General features: G+C 53.6%; 1 protein-coding gene and 1 pseudogene across 2 annotated transcripts in view; both read left to right on the top strand.

The window, feature by feature from the left end:
• Positions 1-17,209, top strand: part of CUNH10orf90 (chromosome unknown C10orf90 homolog) — a 94,838-nt gene that overhangs the window by 41,050 nt on the left and 36,579 nt on the right. The window lies entirely within an intron of this gene.
• On the top strand, positions 2,776-2,920 carry LOC118670374 (annotated as a pseudogene).

The raw sequence follows: 17,209 nt of genomic DNA, 5'->3' as shown, positions 1-17,209 counted from the left end.
ACCGCTGGTGGCTGCGGGATCTCTCCACACTCTCCTTTTCAGAAATCACGCATCAGATCGAAGACACAGGGTGTCTGGGTTGCCACTGTCAGTTACAAATCCAACTCCACGCTACAACCCAGCGGGCATGCATTGGGACGCACCCCTGACCCCACAGGGTCAGTTCACCTGGGGAGAGAGACCCCGCGGCCCCGGTCCTACCGCTGACAGCACGGCCGTGTGTTCGGCTCAGCTGGAGGGGCCGCAGACTGACTGGCTCGTAAATGGAATTTCATTTTCCGAACCAGGATGGAATGAGGAAATAATTCCACCTGCCGCACATTTATTTAAATCACATCAAAATAAGCACTGAAGGACATTTTCTCTTGGCGAGATAATTTCAAGGATCATTTCATGAGTTCGCGGCTGGAAACGCGTCTGGGTTTGGTACCCACAGGGAGAGGCTGCGTCGCTCTGTTCTGATCGCGAGAGAAGGTGGGTCACCTTGGCCACCTTTGCTGCGTCCATCGTCCCTCCTCCCGTCCCTGCGTCTCACATTTCAGTGCCTCTTTCCTTCCTGCTGTCGATGTTGTGCGTTCATCCACCGCACATGTCAGACGGAGGGCCTGGGATCATTCCCAGGGGACCCAGCCCTGAGCCAGTGGGCACTTTGGCCCATGCGTCAGGCGGGACCCGCTCTGTCCCCAACCCAACCTCCCGTATGTAATCTCCGGGTCTGCAGGTAGAGTCCTACGGGCAATGCACACACCCCGGGGGGCGTTGTTTCTTTCGCGTGGACGGGGCTCAGGTGGTCTTCAGGGTGAACACTCGGAGGAAGGCGAGTGGGGTGCGAATCGCAGCAGCAGCTCGGAGGGTCTGCGGTTGCTGTCCGCTGCTGCGTCTGAGGGGCAGCGTCCCCTCCACCGCTGTCCTTCCCCTGGACGCCGGCTAGGCCGGCTCTCGTTCTGCTGAGCATTCGCCTCGGTCTCATCAGCAGAGAGCTCATTTGAAACGAAGGTGTCTGTGACTTTCCTACACATTCTCTGAGACAAAAGTGAGCTTCTTGTAGGTAGCAAATGGTGGAGTTATGTTTTTGCATCCACTCCATGAGCCCCTGTTTTAATTTGTATTTAGACCATTTGCATGTGATGGCGTTATAGATATGTCAGAGTGTAAGCCAACCATTTGTGGTCTGTTTTTCATTTCTGTTTTCTTTTCATGCCTTCCTGTGAATGACTTGAACATTTTTAAAAATATATTTTTATTGATTTCAGAAAGGAAGGGAGAGGGAGAGAGAGAGAGAGAAACATCAATGATGAGAGAGAACCATTGATTAGTTGCCTTCTGCATGCCCCCCACTGGGGACCAAACCTGCAACCTGGGCATGTGCCCTTGACTGGACCCTTCAGTCCACAGGTCGATGTTCTATCACTGAGCCGAACCAGCTGGGGCAATTTTTAACATGTCATTATGATTTCACTCTAGTGTTTTTGAGTATGTCTTATACTTTAAAAGATATTGCTCTTTTAGTAGCTATTCTAGGTATCACATTATATATGTGATACATATACATATAAACATATACATACATATATATGCATATATACATGCACGTATATGTCACCATATATTCTTGATGTCATCATTTTGCCAGTTCAAGTAAAGTATAGAAACTTTACCTCCCCTGTTCATTATATAATTGTTTTAAATGCTTCCTATACATATATTTAGAACCACATCAGACTGTGTTACAAATTTTTCTTCAACAAACAGAATTTACAAAACTCAGGAGGAGAAGAAACCTATGTGTTTGCCTGCACTTTTGCTCTCTGAGTTCTTCCTTCCTTCATGACAGTCCACGGCTCTTCCTTTCCTCTCTTCCTTTTGGTTTAGAGAACTACCTTCAGCCATTCCCTCTGGGCCAGTCTGCTGGCCACAAATGCTCTTCGTGTTTTGTTTTTTGTGTGTGTTTTCATTTGAGAATGTCTTCAGGTACCCTTTATTCCTGAGATATTTTCACTAAGCATAGGATTCTGAGTTGAAGATTCTTTTCTTATTGTCACTTCCTCTGGCCTTCGTGGTTTTAGGAATTCCAGTCAATGGATTTGCCAAAGGGAGACAAGGAGAGAGATCTGTTTAAATATCACCAGCGCTGTCTGCCTGCTGGTTCTCTAGCCGTGTCAGACGCCAGGCAGTGGGCAGAGCGAAACCATCGCCGCAGTATTTTGATAAGAATACGTGAATAATTTTAAGGACCTCTCCGTGGCCACAGAAGTGAAGCCTTCATGTCATCCACGTGGTGTGAGGTCCAGTGCCCTCCTCACCTTCGTAAAGGAGAGGACGAGGAATTGCATGAGGCCGCCGAGACACCTTGACCAAGAGGGGTCAGGACGCGGGAAAGCCAGCCATGGCTTGTCCATTTTGTACCCAGATGGTAGCTTATGGGATATTGTTGCTACACTCAGTCTGGTCTCCTGTTCCAGGTTCCCTGGGGATGGGAAGCTGGCTCTGGGGGAGAGATGACAGGCTCAGGCGGGGAGAGAGGGCGTTAGGAGGACAGCACCCCTGCAGGGGTGGCTTGGGGTGGGGGACGCATTAGGCACGGCCTCAGCCGGGCTACAGGTCACAGTACTGCCCAGGGCACACGCGGCACATCTTCTGCGTCACAGGCAGCCTTTATCTCTTCTAAAGCGACTGCGTGTTTCTAAACCACTTCCCACGCAGGGGGGCGGAGATCTAGCCTGCGACTGGCTTCAGCATCAGTCCCCCTGCCGATGCTGATTAAGAAGGAGGGAGGACCCCTGGCAATGGGCAAGGAGACACCTGATTGGTGGTGTTGCTCTTAGATCAATCAGGGGCAAAGCAGATGTACACTCCTTAGCTCATCCCAGCTTGATGCCTGTGTCGGTGGCCAGAGCTGTTTCATGCCTGAGGCACATAAAATGAAAAAAAAGGAGGGGGAAATACTAAAAATCACCAGATAATTGAAGGCCCTGCACCCCGTTGGCGATGCGTGTGGCAGGATCGATCGGGCGAGGCAGGGGCAGGACGCCGTGGGGGAAGAAGGTTTCAGAGTGACTCCCAGGCCGTGCGCACGCGATTACTCACTGACCCCACTTAAGGAAAATCAATTCTGCTCTGGCTTTGCCTGGTGGCTGTGTGGTTTCTCTAACCTGGCCCCGCCGTTCCTCTTTATATTCATTTAAGGTAATCTCTCTATAAAAGAGCCACCGATTCTGCTGACGCGTCAAGTGGAAGGGGAAAGCAAAACTCTCACGTGTGCGTTCTCGGTGGGGAATGCATCTTGCAATTTATTTTTGTCAAGCGAGGTGTGTGGGAAGCACTGTACAAAGTTCCAGGTGTCCTCTCACACCATGACCCCGCGATGTGGCCAGGGCCGGGGGCAGATGATTGACAGGCTGGGGATGGGAAACCGACTCACACCCACTAATGGGCTTTATCAGCCCTGGCGAGTGTAGATGTTTTTCTGTGACACCCACAGCCCTGGTCCATGAGCACCTTTGGGCGTACAGTTTCCAACCTCCAAGGGCAAGCCTGTGTCACAGAAGTTACCGCCCAGGGCCCTTGGACCAGGTTCATCCCACAGTAGTATTTGGTTGGGCCCCAAGAATATTGCCTTTGTTGTTCACTTTGAATTTTTTAAAATAATTAAAAAATTTGGACGATTTCAAATAAAAATCTGGCATAGACCTCCTCTTAAAACACTGGGAGGTCTGGCATACGGCCCTGCGCATCCATCAGCTGAACTGAGGGGTGCCCACCCCGGGGTGGGGGGACTCTCTGCTTACCCCCACCCCTCCCGGCCTGCCCCCAGCTTCCACGGCACCTGCTGGCTCCTGTCGGAGTGTCCGGGACCGAGACAGGCAGCTGAGGGGCGATGACAGCCCTGGGTCCCAGCACACTCCTCCGCCAGGGAAGGTCAGGCTGACACCAGCTCTCGAGTGCCCTTGACGCTTTTATTTGAAAAAGGATTTTCTTGAAAGTAATTGCACCGCTAATGAAAATTGATTTTTCTTTCCAACAGTTTATTTTCCAGAGAACAAACACAGGAGCGCTTGGACGTGCGTGCTAATGGTAGGGACACCGGCGTGCAGAAAGGGCATCTGTCCTCTGGGCAAAGCAGGTCCCTGTAGGTCTCAGCCGGGCACCGCCAGCCCGTCTCGGGGTGAGGGGGCCAAAGGGCTGGGCAGTGGCTTCCAGGTAGACTGAGGGGCGACGGGGAGGGACGTGCCCTGCAGCCAGCCTCTCTCTCCTGTGCCTGCGCCCACAGCCGGGAGCCCTCATCACCTGGGGCACGTCACATCGTCTATGAATGACCTACCAGAATGCAGCCCCGCGAGTCCCTGGTGATAGCCCACATTTGCTGTGCTTAACCGGTGCCTGGGCAGCGCGGGCCCCTCACCTGCGTGCACTCCCCCCCGCCGCCTCCCGCTCAGCGCGCCCCTGGGAGGTGTGGCACCCCCACTTCTCAGGCGAAAGGACCAAGGCCACGGGAGCACCAGGCAGCGGGCGGGCAGCGATGTGACTGTTGGTGAACGTGTGGCGTGTGTCTCGCAGTGTCACACTTGAATGACTGAATTTTTAATGCAGCCACGTTGTGGAACTAGAGTGTGCGTTATCGGGGAAATTGTCTATTCTTCCGCCTTATTGCTGTGCAGCGTTGTTTACACACATTGCATGGAATTTATGGGCGATTTAGGGGCTGTTCAGGGGCAATTGGAGACCAAATGGTCCTCCGGGTCCTTCTTCCAGCTCTCCAACCAGCAACACCCATTTGCCAGGTTTTTATTTCTTATTTTGTTTCCTTTTTTAAAAACCAATAAAGTGCGTTCATGCCTACCTCAGAGCGAGTGCGGAACGGAGTCCTGTGAGCGAAACTTGTGCCACAAACTGTGTGCGTTTTCCGCTTTGACAGATGCTGCTCGGTCTCCATCCCCAGATGCCCTGCCGGCTTCCATGTGAGCCGCCAGTGTGGACAGAGCTCCCCTGCTCTCGTGCCGACACTGGGTTGTTATAGGTGCGTGTGTGCGTGTGTGTGCATGTTGCATGTGTGTGCGTGTTGCATGTGTGTGCCAAACGGAAAAAAAGATGAGGTACCTCCTTGTCCATTTTTAATGAGGTGGAATGCACATGACAGACAATGTAGCCATTGAGAGTGTGCAGCTCGGTGCGGCCACCCCTGTGTCTCCTTCCAAAGCGTGTCACTCCCGCGAAAGACCGCCCTGTGCCCTTTAGGCCAGTGGTGTGGTCCACGGACCACTGGCGGCCTATGAGGTCCGAAAGGATAGCGACCGCTGCTTTAGGCAGTCACTTCCTCCTCTCTTCCCCAAGTCTGAGCCACCATAACTGTTTATCTAGGTGGATTTACCTGTTCTGGACATTTCATGGAAAGGGAATCGCATAATAGATGACCTTTTGTGTGCAGCCTTTTTACATACATGATGTTTGTGTGGCTCCTTTTACATACATGATGTTTGTGCGCCTTCTTTTACATACATGATGTTTGTATCTGGCTCCTCTTATATAGCATGATGTTTGCGTGGCTCCGTTTACATACATGATCTTTGTGTGGCTTCTTACATCGCATGATGTTTTTGAGGATGGTGCCGCAGGTATCTGTGCTTCATGCCTGTTCATGGCTACACAGGACTCCATCGTGCAGATGTGTACCCATGTGTTCATCCGCCCGTTGGTTTGTGGACACTTGGGTTGTTTCCACTCTTTGGCTTTTGTGACCAGTGCTGACATGAACATGTGCATGCAAGCATTTGTCTGAGTAGTTTTCCACTCTTTGGGTGTACACATAAGGTCACATGGTCACAGGGGAATTCTACGTTTACCTCTTTGAGGCTGTCAGACTGTTCTCGCAGCAGCTGCGCCCGTTCATTTATCTTCTCACCGGCCGTGTCTCCACATCCCCACCTACATGTACTGTTTTGTCTTTTGTTAGTTTTGTTTTGGGTTTAGTTATAATCACCTGGCGGATATGGAATGTTGCCTCCTTGTGGTTTTGGCTTTCATTGCTGTAATGACTGATAATGATGAGCATGTTTTCATGGGCTGGATGGCCATTTGAATGTTTCTTTGGAGAAATGCCCCTTCTAGTCCTTTGCCCATTTTTAAATCGGGTTTCTTGTCCTTTTGTTATTGAGTTGTGAGAGTTCTTCATATATTCTGGATTCTAGATCCTTATTGGTGATATGGTTTGCAAATATTTTCTCCCATTCTGTAGGTAGTCTTATCACTTTCTTTTTAAAAAAATATATTTTATTGATTTTTTACAGAGAGGAAGGGAGAGGGATAGTTAGAAACATCAATCAGCTGCCTTCTGCACACTCCCTACTGGGGATGTGCCCGCAACCAAGGCACATGCCCTTGACCGGAATCGAACCTGGGTCCCCTGAGTCCGCAAACCGACGCTCTATCCACTGAGCCAAACCGGTTAGGGCTTGTCACTTTTTTAATAATACCCTTTGATACACAAAGTATAGTTTTAATTTGTTTTATTTAAACATTGGGCTTTTTAAATTTATATTAACCTCATTGCTGAAGAGCTCCAGCATCGTTTAATGTCCGTGATCTCATTGCACTGCCTTTTCTGTGGAACCGGGTTCACTCCTTACTCCCTTTCCTAAAGTGCTTCCTGTTAATATACTCTGGGGTTACCTTTCTTTTTTATTGTGGTGGGGATGGTTGCACAACAATGTGAGTGCATCATGAGTCACTTTTATAGCCTGGGTAGTAATCCTTTTAATATTTCCTTCCAGTCTGTTGCTTGTCTTTTAATTTGCTAAGTAGTAACATTTGCCATATAAAAGTTACTGGTTCTTTTATCGTCAGATGTTCATCTTTTATGGCCTCTGGATGCTTTGTCTTCTTCCAGAAGACTTTCAATATTATAAAAAATAGCCTCTATTATTTTCTAATGTCACTCTTTTATGTGTATACATTTAATTCCTTCGCAGTTTAGTTTTGCGTATGGCTTTGAAGGTGGACCATACTATGACTTTATCCTCAAACGACCAGTTTTATGTGCTAGTCTCTTCCCTTTGATTGGAAAGGTCCCTTTCGCAGTCCCAAGTGTGTGGGGGCATCTCACGTGGTTTCACTCCACTGGTGGGTCCGTCGTCTCCTCTGCTGACACCACATTGTTTTAGTTGAACGGAGTGCGTTTTGGTAGGTAGCATGGCACTATCCCATTCGTATCAAAATCATCTTGGCTGGTCTCTCTTCCACATACATTTATGACTCAGACTGACAACTGTACTTCACTAGAGGCCCGGTGCACGAATTCGTGCACGGGTGGGGGTTCCTAGGCCTGGCCGGCAATCAGGGCCGATCGAGGCCGTCTCGCCCAGTCCTGATCAGGGCCTGTGGGGATGAGGGTGGGGGTGGGGAGGGAAGGACAGAGGTAGGGACCGCAGGAGGTTGGCCAGCTGCGAGAGGTTGGCTGTGGGAGCGCACTGACCACCAGAGGGCAGCTCCTGCATTGAGCATCTGCCCCCGGTGCTCAGTGCACGTCATAGCGACTGGTCGACCGGCCATTCTGTTCGTTCTGGTCATAATGGTTGCTTAGGCTTTTATAAATATAGATTATTTTATTTATTGTCAGGTGGGTTTTTTTTTTAATCGAATCTGGGATGGATAAGTTAATTTGGGCAGCATTGACTTTACAATTTTCATTTTTTTAAAAATTCAGGAACATGTCATACCCCCCCACACCCCACCGTTCACCGAGTTTTCCTTTTATTTCCGCCAGCGTAATTCTGTGCTTTTCTCGACACAGGTCGGGAATATCTCGGGTTCGATGTGTTCCTGGATACGTTGCAATGTTCTTGCCGCTGTGAGCTGTTCCCTCCCGGGGTTTTCTCACTGTGTAATGCTGCTCTTTGCGGGAGCTACTGGTTCTTGGTGCTTTTGGTGGTAGTTAACACCTTTCGTACCGCATAGAAATCTCTAAGACATACGCCAGGGACCGCATGTTTTTGGGCAAACTGCACGCTATTTAAATCATTATAACTACAGATCATAATGCACTTTAGGTGTTGTTTTTCAATAATTATAACATTTTTTTAAAAATATATTTTATTTTTTTATTTTTTATTTATTTATTTTTTTTTACAGAGAGGAAGGGAGAGGGATAGAGAGTTAGAAACATCGATGAGAGAGAAACATCGATCAGCTGCCTCCTGCACACCCTCTACTAGGGATGTGCCTGCAACCAAGGTACATGCCCTTGACCAGAATCAAACCTGGGACCCTCAGTCCGCAGGCCGACGCTCTATCCACTGAGCCAAACTGGTCAGGGCAATAATTATAACATTTTTATTTACAAAAACAATTAAAAAACAATTAAAGTTCCTAGTACTTTTTTAACGTATGGTACTGCGTAAAACATTTTCTAAAAGCGCCAGGAACTTGAAGACGAAGACTATTCAAATGACCAAAATACAATGTAACTGCAATGCTTTATGGGCTCGTGCAATGATATAGTTTCTCGTAGATGGACCTGCACGGTTTCCACCAATGAGATCGCCTCATTCGCTGTGGACAGGACAGTGTGTTGACAGCTAAGGTCCATAACAGATGGCGCGTGAAACACGAGAAAGCTCGTGAGCGGTCCGAAAGGTGTTAAACGGCTTTCCTTGGAGCCCTAACAGTCCTCAGCTTGAACCGTTGAGCTTGCAGGTGGATAAGTCATGTTCCCTGAAATGATGAGGGGGGCGCCCCTCTATCCCAGGGCCCTGCCTCTTGCTGCTTCATCTTCCTGTGCAGGCAGCACCCGTGACCTGGGGGCGCTCACTTGCTCCCAGCTTCCATCTAAAGTGTCCTTGTTTGGCACTTTATGTTTGTCAGGAGAACTCTCATTATTTCCAGAAATTTCAAAAAATTCAGAAGTCCTGTAGCATGTTTAATGGTGACACACAGGAAAGACTTCATGTACAGGCCTTTCCAAATATATTGGTCTCAGACATGTTGACCGTTTTTATAAAAATATCACAAAATAAGCACGATTTCTTTTTCTTCCTTAACATTTTTGTGTCAGATTTCTCTTACGCCGTGTTTACGGGGTGAATTCATTTCTACGGCGTCCGGCAGAAGGTCTGTGTGAATGTGGGCCACTGGGTGCCTGTGTCCATCTGGTCTCCCCTTTTCCTAGTGGAGCAGACGGAGTGTTTCCTGGTACGAAGCCTTCCCCGTCGTACGTGGGCACCGCAGAGACGCCGTGAACAACAGAACCCTTCCACTCCCTCCCCCGGCCACTTTGTTCCCGAACCGGGGGCCCTGGCCGGTGGCATCAGTTCACCTCGCCTGCCGGGATGGTTGAGCCTCCGCTGCACAGTGGGCCCTACAGTGGCGTTTGATTCCATTCGCGGCAGTTTTGCTTTTCCTGCTAAATGCGAACTGCAGTGGAGCTGCTGAGTACGTGAAAAACGCTCCCGAAATGCTGGCTCACCAGTGGGGTGCAAACTCCCTCCCCCGACACGCACACACACACTGCCTTGCTCAGCTCTGGGACTGCGGGCTCCTTCTCCCCCAGGCCCTGGAGACACGCAGGTTTGATAAACTTCAAAGGTAACTTCGCTCCAGGCTCAGCTTTCTGCAGCAGACGACCGGCTCCTGGCTGCGGCTCAGATGGCACCGTGCCGCCCATCCTCACGCTAAATCTTTCAGGTGCCTCGGCCTCAGCTTCCCCGGCCCTGTTAGCAGCTGGCTTTCCTGTTGGTTATTTTGTTTTGTTTTTGGTTAATCCTCACCCCAGGATATTTTTTTTTTTCCCATTGATTTTCAGAGAAAGCGAAAGGGAAGGAGACAGGAAGGGAGGGAGGGAGAGAGAGAAACATCGATGTGAGAAAGACACATCGATTGGTTGCCTCCCACACATGCCTGACAGGAGCTGGGATCGGGCCTGCAACCCAGGTCCATACCCTTGACGGGAATCCAACCCCAGACCCTTCTGTGCTCAGCCCGATGCTCTAACCACTGAGCCCACCAGCCAGAGCATTTCTTTCTTTTCTGCAATGTCATCGTCTGGGGTAGCTGCTATGCTAGGCTTCTGCTGGCACCTCTGTTGTCTCAAGAGTTTTGTGAGATTGGCATTATTTTCCCTTAAATGTTTGATAGAACTTATCTTTCCCAGGTATGCCCAGGGCTGCCTGGGAGGCTTGGCTTTCGCCCAAATAAATCGTTTTGTTCCCTCCCAAGCTCGCACTTCCCTGCCTCCGGCGGGACCGCCTGGGCCCTGGCGTTTTTCTCTCCGAGGAGGAGTTGGCTCCTCTAATAGCAGCAGACACTTAAGATTTTCCGTTTCATCTTGGGTCGGTCTGGTCTTTTAAAAGCCATTTGTGCTTTTTTTTCTATGTTGGTGCATCCGTTCACGTAACGCTTATTTATAATATGTCCTTACTGACCCTGCTCGGGGTGTAGGCCCTGCAGGAATAACGGCTCCTTCGTTCCCAACGACGGCCGTTCAGTGTGTTTTCACCGCAATGATGTCACTGATCCCCCCGCAAGCGAGCCTGCGGGGGGCCCGGCCGGCGACGGCTTCCCCTGCTGAGCTGCTGACCTCAGAGCAGATCGGCGTCTCTGGGCCCCGCAACCTCATTTGTTGGAGTGGGTGTTGCTGCAGTTGAGAGTCCTTGAGGCCTGGCAGTTTGGTCTCCACTCAAGTTCATGCTCAGCCCCGCCCAGTCCTGCCAGACCTGTTTCTCAAGCAGCGAGAGCTGCCCTGCTCTCTCTTCCCAGCACCCCTCCCACCTACTGCTGTCCCTTATCTGTCCTCACGCTCCCACACCCCTCTCGGTCTGCGTCTCTGTCTCCGCTGTGCCCAGCCCCCAGGAGCTGCCAACCTTGGTTGGCTCCTATGGGTGCATTCCTGCGCCGCATCCACCACTAGTGCTTCCTGGCACCTCCCCTGGGCCTGTGCCGGCACCACCCTGGGGAGCCGGCAGGAGAGCCCTGATTGGCCAAGTGCTCTCTCCCCAAAGTCCAAGTTCCTCAGTGAAACATCTTTTATCTTGTCAGGCTAGTTTCTGGTTTCTGGTTTTGCAATCAAGAGTAAAACTGTTGCATTATCATTAGCAACACGACCTTTTTTATGTATTTCCTAGAGGCCCAGTGCACGAAATTCATGCATGGGTAGGGTCCCTAGCAGCTGCCGGCTGGGGCCTCCCTTTCCCTGCCTGCCCCGTCGCCGAAACCTGCCATGTTCTGTGCCGCCCCCTGGTGGTCAGTACATGTGTAACTCCCGGTCAGTCAAACTCCCACCTGTAGGGACAATTTGCATATTAGCCTTTTATTATATAGGATTATTTGTTAATTCTCACCCAAGGATGTTTTTCATTGATTTTTAGAGAGACTAGAAGGAAGGGGGGAAGGGGAGAGAGAGAGAACATCAGTTGGTTGCCTCCCGCATGCACCCTGACCTGCGCTGGGGATTGAGCCTGCAACCAGGAACATGCCCTTGACTGGGAATCGAACCTGAGACCCTTTGGTCTGAGGGCCGACAGTCCAACCACTGAGCCAAACTGGCCAGGGCAGCACCAAGAACCTTTGCTAGAATGATAAGCAGCACATGAGCTCCACGAGGCAGACATGTTGCTTATGGTGCTCATTGCTGTGACTTCGGTGACTAGACTGGTGCCTAGCCCACGGTCGATGCTATAAAAGTGCATGCTGGGTAAATGAAGAAAGACATATTATTGGGTGCTCCCTGTATGCTGAGCTCCAAGCTAAAGATTTATAGTGTCTTCTCTCTTAGCTCTCATGACAATCCAGTGAAAGGGGTCGCAGAGCCTTGCTTTGCAGATGGGGAAACTGAGGATGGAGAAGTTAGGTGACTTGTCAGTCACAGTGTTTATAATAAGTGGTCAAGCTGGGCTCAAGTCCATGTCCGGCACAAAGAGCATTCTCTTAGCCTCTGAGCGGTAATGCCGCTCTCAGTGAGGGAGGCAGGTGTGAGCTGCTGCCTGCCCGGAGGCCCCGAGGCCCCGCTGCTCCTGTCATTCACTGAGGTTAGCGCACTGGGATGTGGTGGCACCCTGGGCCCAGGCCCAACCCAGGCTGCTCCGCCCGCTTTCCAAAGCTTCAGAGCTGCTGTCAGGGTCTCCTTCCTCCCTTTCACGCATGTGCAGGGGTCGCTAATATTGCAGACTCTCGGCGTGAGGCTCACTGACCGGGTGACCTGGGCAGGCTGCGGAAACGAGGCTCAGCTTCCGCATCTGTAAAATGGGTTCATCGCCGTGCCCGCCACGTAAGGCCCATCCCTAACACAGACTCACATCCGACGTCCGTCTCACAATGACGCACCAGTGGCACTGGCCAGGCTCAGAGCCTTGGGGTTATCGGTGACATTCACATCGATACTGTGTTTACGAAACTGCTCACGAAAGGCTGTCCCTGCACTTAACGACCCGCGTTTCCAGGGCCCGTCCCAGGGGGTGAGCCACTCTCGGCACGAAGCGGTGCCCAGCATTCCAGAGGCAAGGAGGGGTGCCCTCTGCCTCGCCCCCTCCAGCCGCGGCTGCTGCGAGCTCACCCTCGCGCCGGATCATCTCTGCCAGGACCGGCTGTGGCGCAGGCATCACAGTTCAGTGACTTCTCCAGTTCATTACTTGCTACTTTTCCAAAAAAAGTCACAGTTTCACCGGTCTTTATGTGTGTTAATGATAAGCTCCCTCAGGGTGTTTGGGTCTAAATGACAATGTTGCTTATAATTTGGTGTCATCGGTGTTTTAGGAACTCGTATGGAAACCAATCGGTCTGGTAACGGCTTGCAGGTGAGCAGCCTGCTGTCTGGCCCAGGTTTCCAGACGAACCGGTTTGCAAACATCAGTGCCATGTGCTGCAAGTAGGTTACACAAGTGGCCATGATGCCGCCCGGGTGGATTTTAACGCAGAAACTCACACGGTGAAATGCTGCTTGGCCTGAGAACCGTGTCCTCAAAAGCAGGTGGGAAATAAGTCCCAAGCAGTTGGGGAGAAAGAGGAGAAATGTGTGTCTGAGGGAGGCAGTGGATGCACTAGTTCTTTGACACATCTTCTTTTAAAAAATATATTTTATTGATTCCAGAGGGGAAGGGAGAGGGAGAGGGAGAGAAACATCAATGATGAGAGAGAATCATCCATCGGCTGCCTCCTGCACGCCCCCTACTGGGGATCGAGCCCACAACCTGGGCCTGTGCCCTGACTGGAATCAAACCAAAGACCCTTCAGTCCGCAGGCCAACACTCTATCCACTGAGCCACACCAGCCAGGATGACACATCTTTGAAGTAACGGCTGTGGGCTGTGTAAACTTTGTTTTGACTTGTCAAAGGAGCCTCAGATATAAACGTCAAAGTGGCGACTTCTGTCCCTGCTAAGAAGAGACACGGAGGCGGAAGCCCGCCCCTCCCCCGGGGGGGCCCCCGACATTCTGGTGACGTCATCACAGGGGGTAGAAGGCCTGGAGGTTCTTCAGCTCAGGCCGGAGAGGAGCCTGACTCATTCCGAGGGCGGCGACGGCGTCAGGCAGCCAGTTTCTCGCTGAGCTGAGTGCATCCTGCAGGGCAGGGCCTTTGGAAGGAGGTAGAGGTTTCAGAAGCCCCACTGAAACCTCAGCAGTGGGACACACTGCTGAGTCCAGGGCGCGGGGGGGGGGGCGCACGCTGTCTTCTCCCTGCAGGCGGGACTCTTATAGAAAGAAACGCATCTTCGTTCAGCCAGCGCTGGGCCCGGGTCCTCAGGGCAGGCGCTGTGCTGGCCGAGGGGGCGCTGACGAGGGCATCTCCCAAAGCCTCGCTCAAGGTGTGGGGGTGACTCGGGAGCAGAGAATGACAGGACGTCAGGAAGGACGGAGTGAGCGATGCGGCTGGGAGAGCAGGGAGCTTACAAACTCAGCCGCGCTGCCGGCCGGCCATCCCCGTGATCCCGTCCGCACTTGACGCTGACCTAGGTGCCGATGCCGCTGGGCGGCTGTCTGCAGGGACAGCTCCGGGCTGGGCGCGGGACCCTGTGGTCCTGTGCCCTGGCCTGTGCTCGGCCCAGCGTGCTCCGCGGTCCTCGGCGTCGGCTGGGTCTCCCTGCCTCTCTGCTTCCCCCAGGCCACCTCCTCCTTTCCCTCGGACCTCCGCGTGGGCTGCACCTCCTCCCCGCCCGCGTCCACGGGTGTCTAAACCCACGCCATCCTGCAAGGCCCTTTCCAGTGTCCCCTTCCCAACCCCTCCGGGGTCCCTCGGCTGGCAGGTCCCTCTGTGGCTGGCAGGTGGCCAAGCCATGACTTCCTCCCACTTCGTGGTGGGGGTGGGGGGGGAGCATCTCACCGGCCACTGCCTCGCAGCCCAGGTCAGGCAGGTGCTGGGGACCCCGAGGCTGCGCTCCGGTGGGGGCTGGGGAGCTGAGAGGCAGTGCAGGAGCCTGTGAGAGCTCTGGGACCGACCCGCCCCCTGCCCCCCACCTCTGAGGAGGGAGGGAGCAGCTGGGCCGGCTGCCTCCTGCCCTCGCACAGGGTCTCCCAGGAAATGGAGGCGGGGTGCAGTCTGGCCCAGCTTCTGCCGTTTCCTGTGTTGGAGACGCGAACCCCTCCCGTGAAGCAGCCGTCCTGCTGCTGGGAACGCCAAGCTCCTCCTGGCCTTGCTCTTGCTCACCTGCCCCAGGTGCCCACCAGGTGTGTCTTGCCAGGCGATGCCCGTGGGGGCTGGTCACCCGATGGCAGGGGCCTCTGTCCTGGTGACAGCCATGGGGGCAGGTGGGCGGGGCAGGGGGCGTGTCCTCACCCCCGGCCAGGCCCTGCGCTAAATTCTCCATATTCGTCGGCTCATTCCTCACAGTCACCCTAGGAGACGGGTCTTCCGTCGCCTCTGACACGCGGGCAAGTGAGACCGACAGTTTAAGTGACTCGCCCAAATGACTCAAATTGTGCAGACGGCGGGCAGCAGAGACGGACCTGAATCGGCGGCGTCCTTTCCCCAAAGTCCCCGCTCGCGGCTGCCCTGGGATTTCGCTCCGGGCGCCTTTGGGAAGCATGAAGGGATCAGGACCCTCGTGTGCCTTCCGTCCTTCCTCAGCGTCACTAAGAACAGGTTTACGACTCTAAGTCACCATGCGACCAGTTTGGGGAATTCGCTCGCACATTTAAGGATTTGTTTAATGTTGCCATTGGGGTTCATACGTTTCTGTTTCCTTTCTTTCGGAAAGCGTTGCATTGTCAGTTCTTTCTCGTGCTGCTACATAAACTCTCTAGTCCTCGTGTTAAAGGCCCTGCATTTCATCCACGGCATCTCCTCTGTCTCCCAGCTCGTCGGTGACGGGTGCAGTGATGGGTCCCTGACAGGTGTCCACGTCCCAACCCCAGGACCGAGGACACGTACCTCCCACGGCAGAAGGGACTTTGCCAGTGTGACTCGGGACCGTGAGATGGGGCGCTGGCCCTGGATGACCCACTGGGTCTAGCACAAGGGCCCTTATCAGAGGGAGACAGGGGTCGGGGAGAGAAGGTGTGACAAAGGCAGTGAAGGTTGGAGTGAGGTGGGGCTACAAGCCAAGGAACGCAGGTGCCTGCAGAAGTCGGAAAAGGCCAGGAAGGGATCTTCACCTTGACGTGAGCCCAGTGGGACCCAGGTCAGGCTCCTGACCTCCGGAACTCTGAGAAAATGCCTTTGTGTTGCCTAACCCCAAGCGTGTGGTCATCTGTTACAGCGGCTGCAGGACGCCCATGCACAGCCCCTGCCTGTCCGTCCTACAGGTTCCCTCCTCCCCGCCGGGAAGGCCGGCACGTCCCACAGCTTGTCAGCTGCACGTTGCCGGGTTCTGCGCATGTGCCAAGGGCTAGTTGGGGCACTTAATCTTTTTCAAGAACTCTAGGAGGCAGGCACTGCTGTTATCTCCATGTCACAGCAAGAAACCAAGGATGCTGAGTAACTTGCCCAAACGAGGCTGGAGACCCTGGGACTTTGGGGTCTGATTCCAGGGGCCACTGAGGCTGGAGTCGGGCGGGGCAGCTGCTGCCTGGGTCCTGCTTGTTAACAGTTATGCTGAGCCATCACCCGCAGGAGCCCCACCGCGTCCCACCCAGCCCCCGACTTTGTGCTGTGCCCTCAGTGCATGGACGGCACGCTGGGCAGGAGGTGGGGGCTGCCTCGGTGAATGAGGGCACTCGGGTGAGCTGGGCCGAGCTGGGATGTAGACCCGGGCCCGGCTGGCCCAACGCCTGTGCTGGCTCCGAGCCGGGGGAGTTCCGTCCGCCTCAGCGTTGCTGTCACTTGTCATCACGCGTCGATTCTGCACAGAAGCCATGAGATGCTTCAGGTCTCATATCTGCGTTTCACAGAAAGTAACGTGTGCACGTCATCTTGGATGTGGGGCCAGCAGGGCAGGTGTGGGGCGAGCAGGGCAGGTGTGGGGCGAACAGACAGGTGTGGGGCGAGCAGGGCAGGTGTGGGCGAGCAGGCAGGTGTGGGGTGAGCAGGGCAGGTGTGGGGTGAGCAGGGCAGGTGTGGGGCGAGCAGGGCAGGTGTGGGCGAGCAGGCAGGTGTGGGGCGAGCAGGCAGGTGTGGGGCGAGCAGGGCAGGCGTGGGAAGGAATGGATCCCCGAGATGGTTCCTTAGAAGTGCCGTCGTCACCGCGCTAGCGATGGTGGAGCCAGGACTAGAACCCAGGCCCCCGCTTCCTGGCGCGCTCCTGGGCACTCACTCGGATCCTGACACCGTTCCAGGCCCTCGCTGGCGGGGACGGGGGGCTGCCCACCGCGTCTCGTGTGTCTTCACAGTTAGCACAGAGCCCTCCTCAGCTCCTCCACGGCAGGCTCCATGTTTGTGCCCGAGCGGCTCCTTGCTCCTTGAGAATGGTTGCGGGAAGAGGCCGATGAAAGCTGGGCTGGTTCCTCAGTCTTCCCTACTCGAGGGGGGTTGGGAAGTCCACAGACAATCGCGATTCTCTCCTCTCCTGGGGAAACTGCGGACACAGGCGAGTGTGAGAACCGAGCCCGCTCAGTTGTTACCAAGTCTAGGGACATCCCCAGCTGCACAGAGGAGGGACGCGTAGCTCAGCCGCTCTCCCCACGGACCCAGAGGCCGGAGGGAGGGTGGCATGAATGGGGGGCCGGACGAGGTTTTACCTGAGTGGGCGGTGCTCAATCTCATGGAGTCACGCCCTCCATTTCCCCTTTTCCTATACTACGAAGTAGCAATGCTACCTCCTTTCGCCTCCGGTTATGGAGCAACCGAACGTGC

Source organism: Myotis myotis, unplaced genomic scaffold, assembly GCF_014108235.1.
Source record: "Myotis myotis isolate mMyoMyo1 unplaced genomic scaffold, mMyoMyo1.p scaffold_m19_p_15, whole genome shotgun sequence".
Lineage (NCBI taxonomy): Eukaryota > Metazoa > Chordata > Mammalia > Chiroptera > Vespertilionidae > Myotis > Myotis myotis.
The sequence above is the reverse complement of the archived record's forward strand: the minus strand, read 5'-3'. Positions and strand labels throughout refer to the sequence as shown.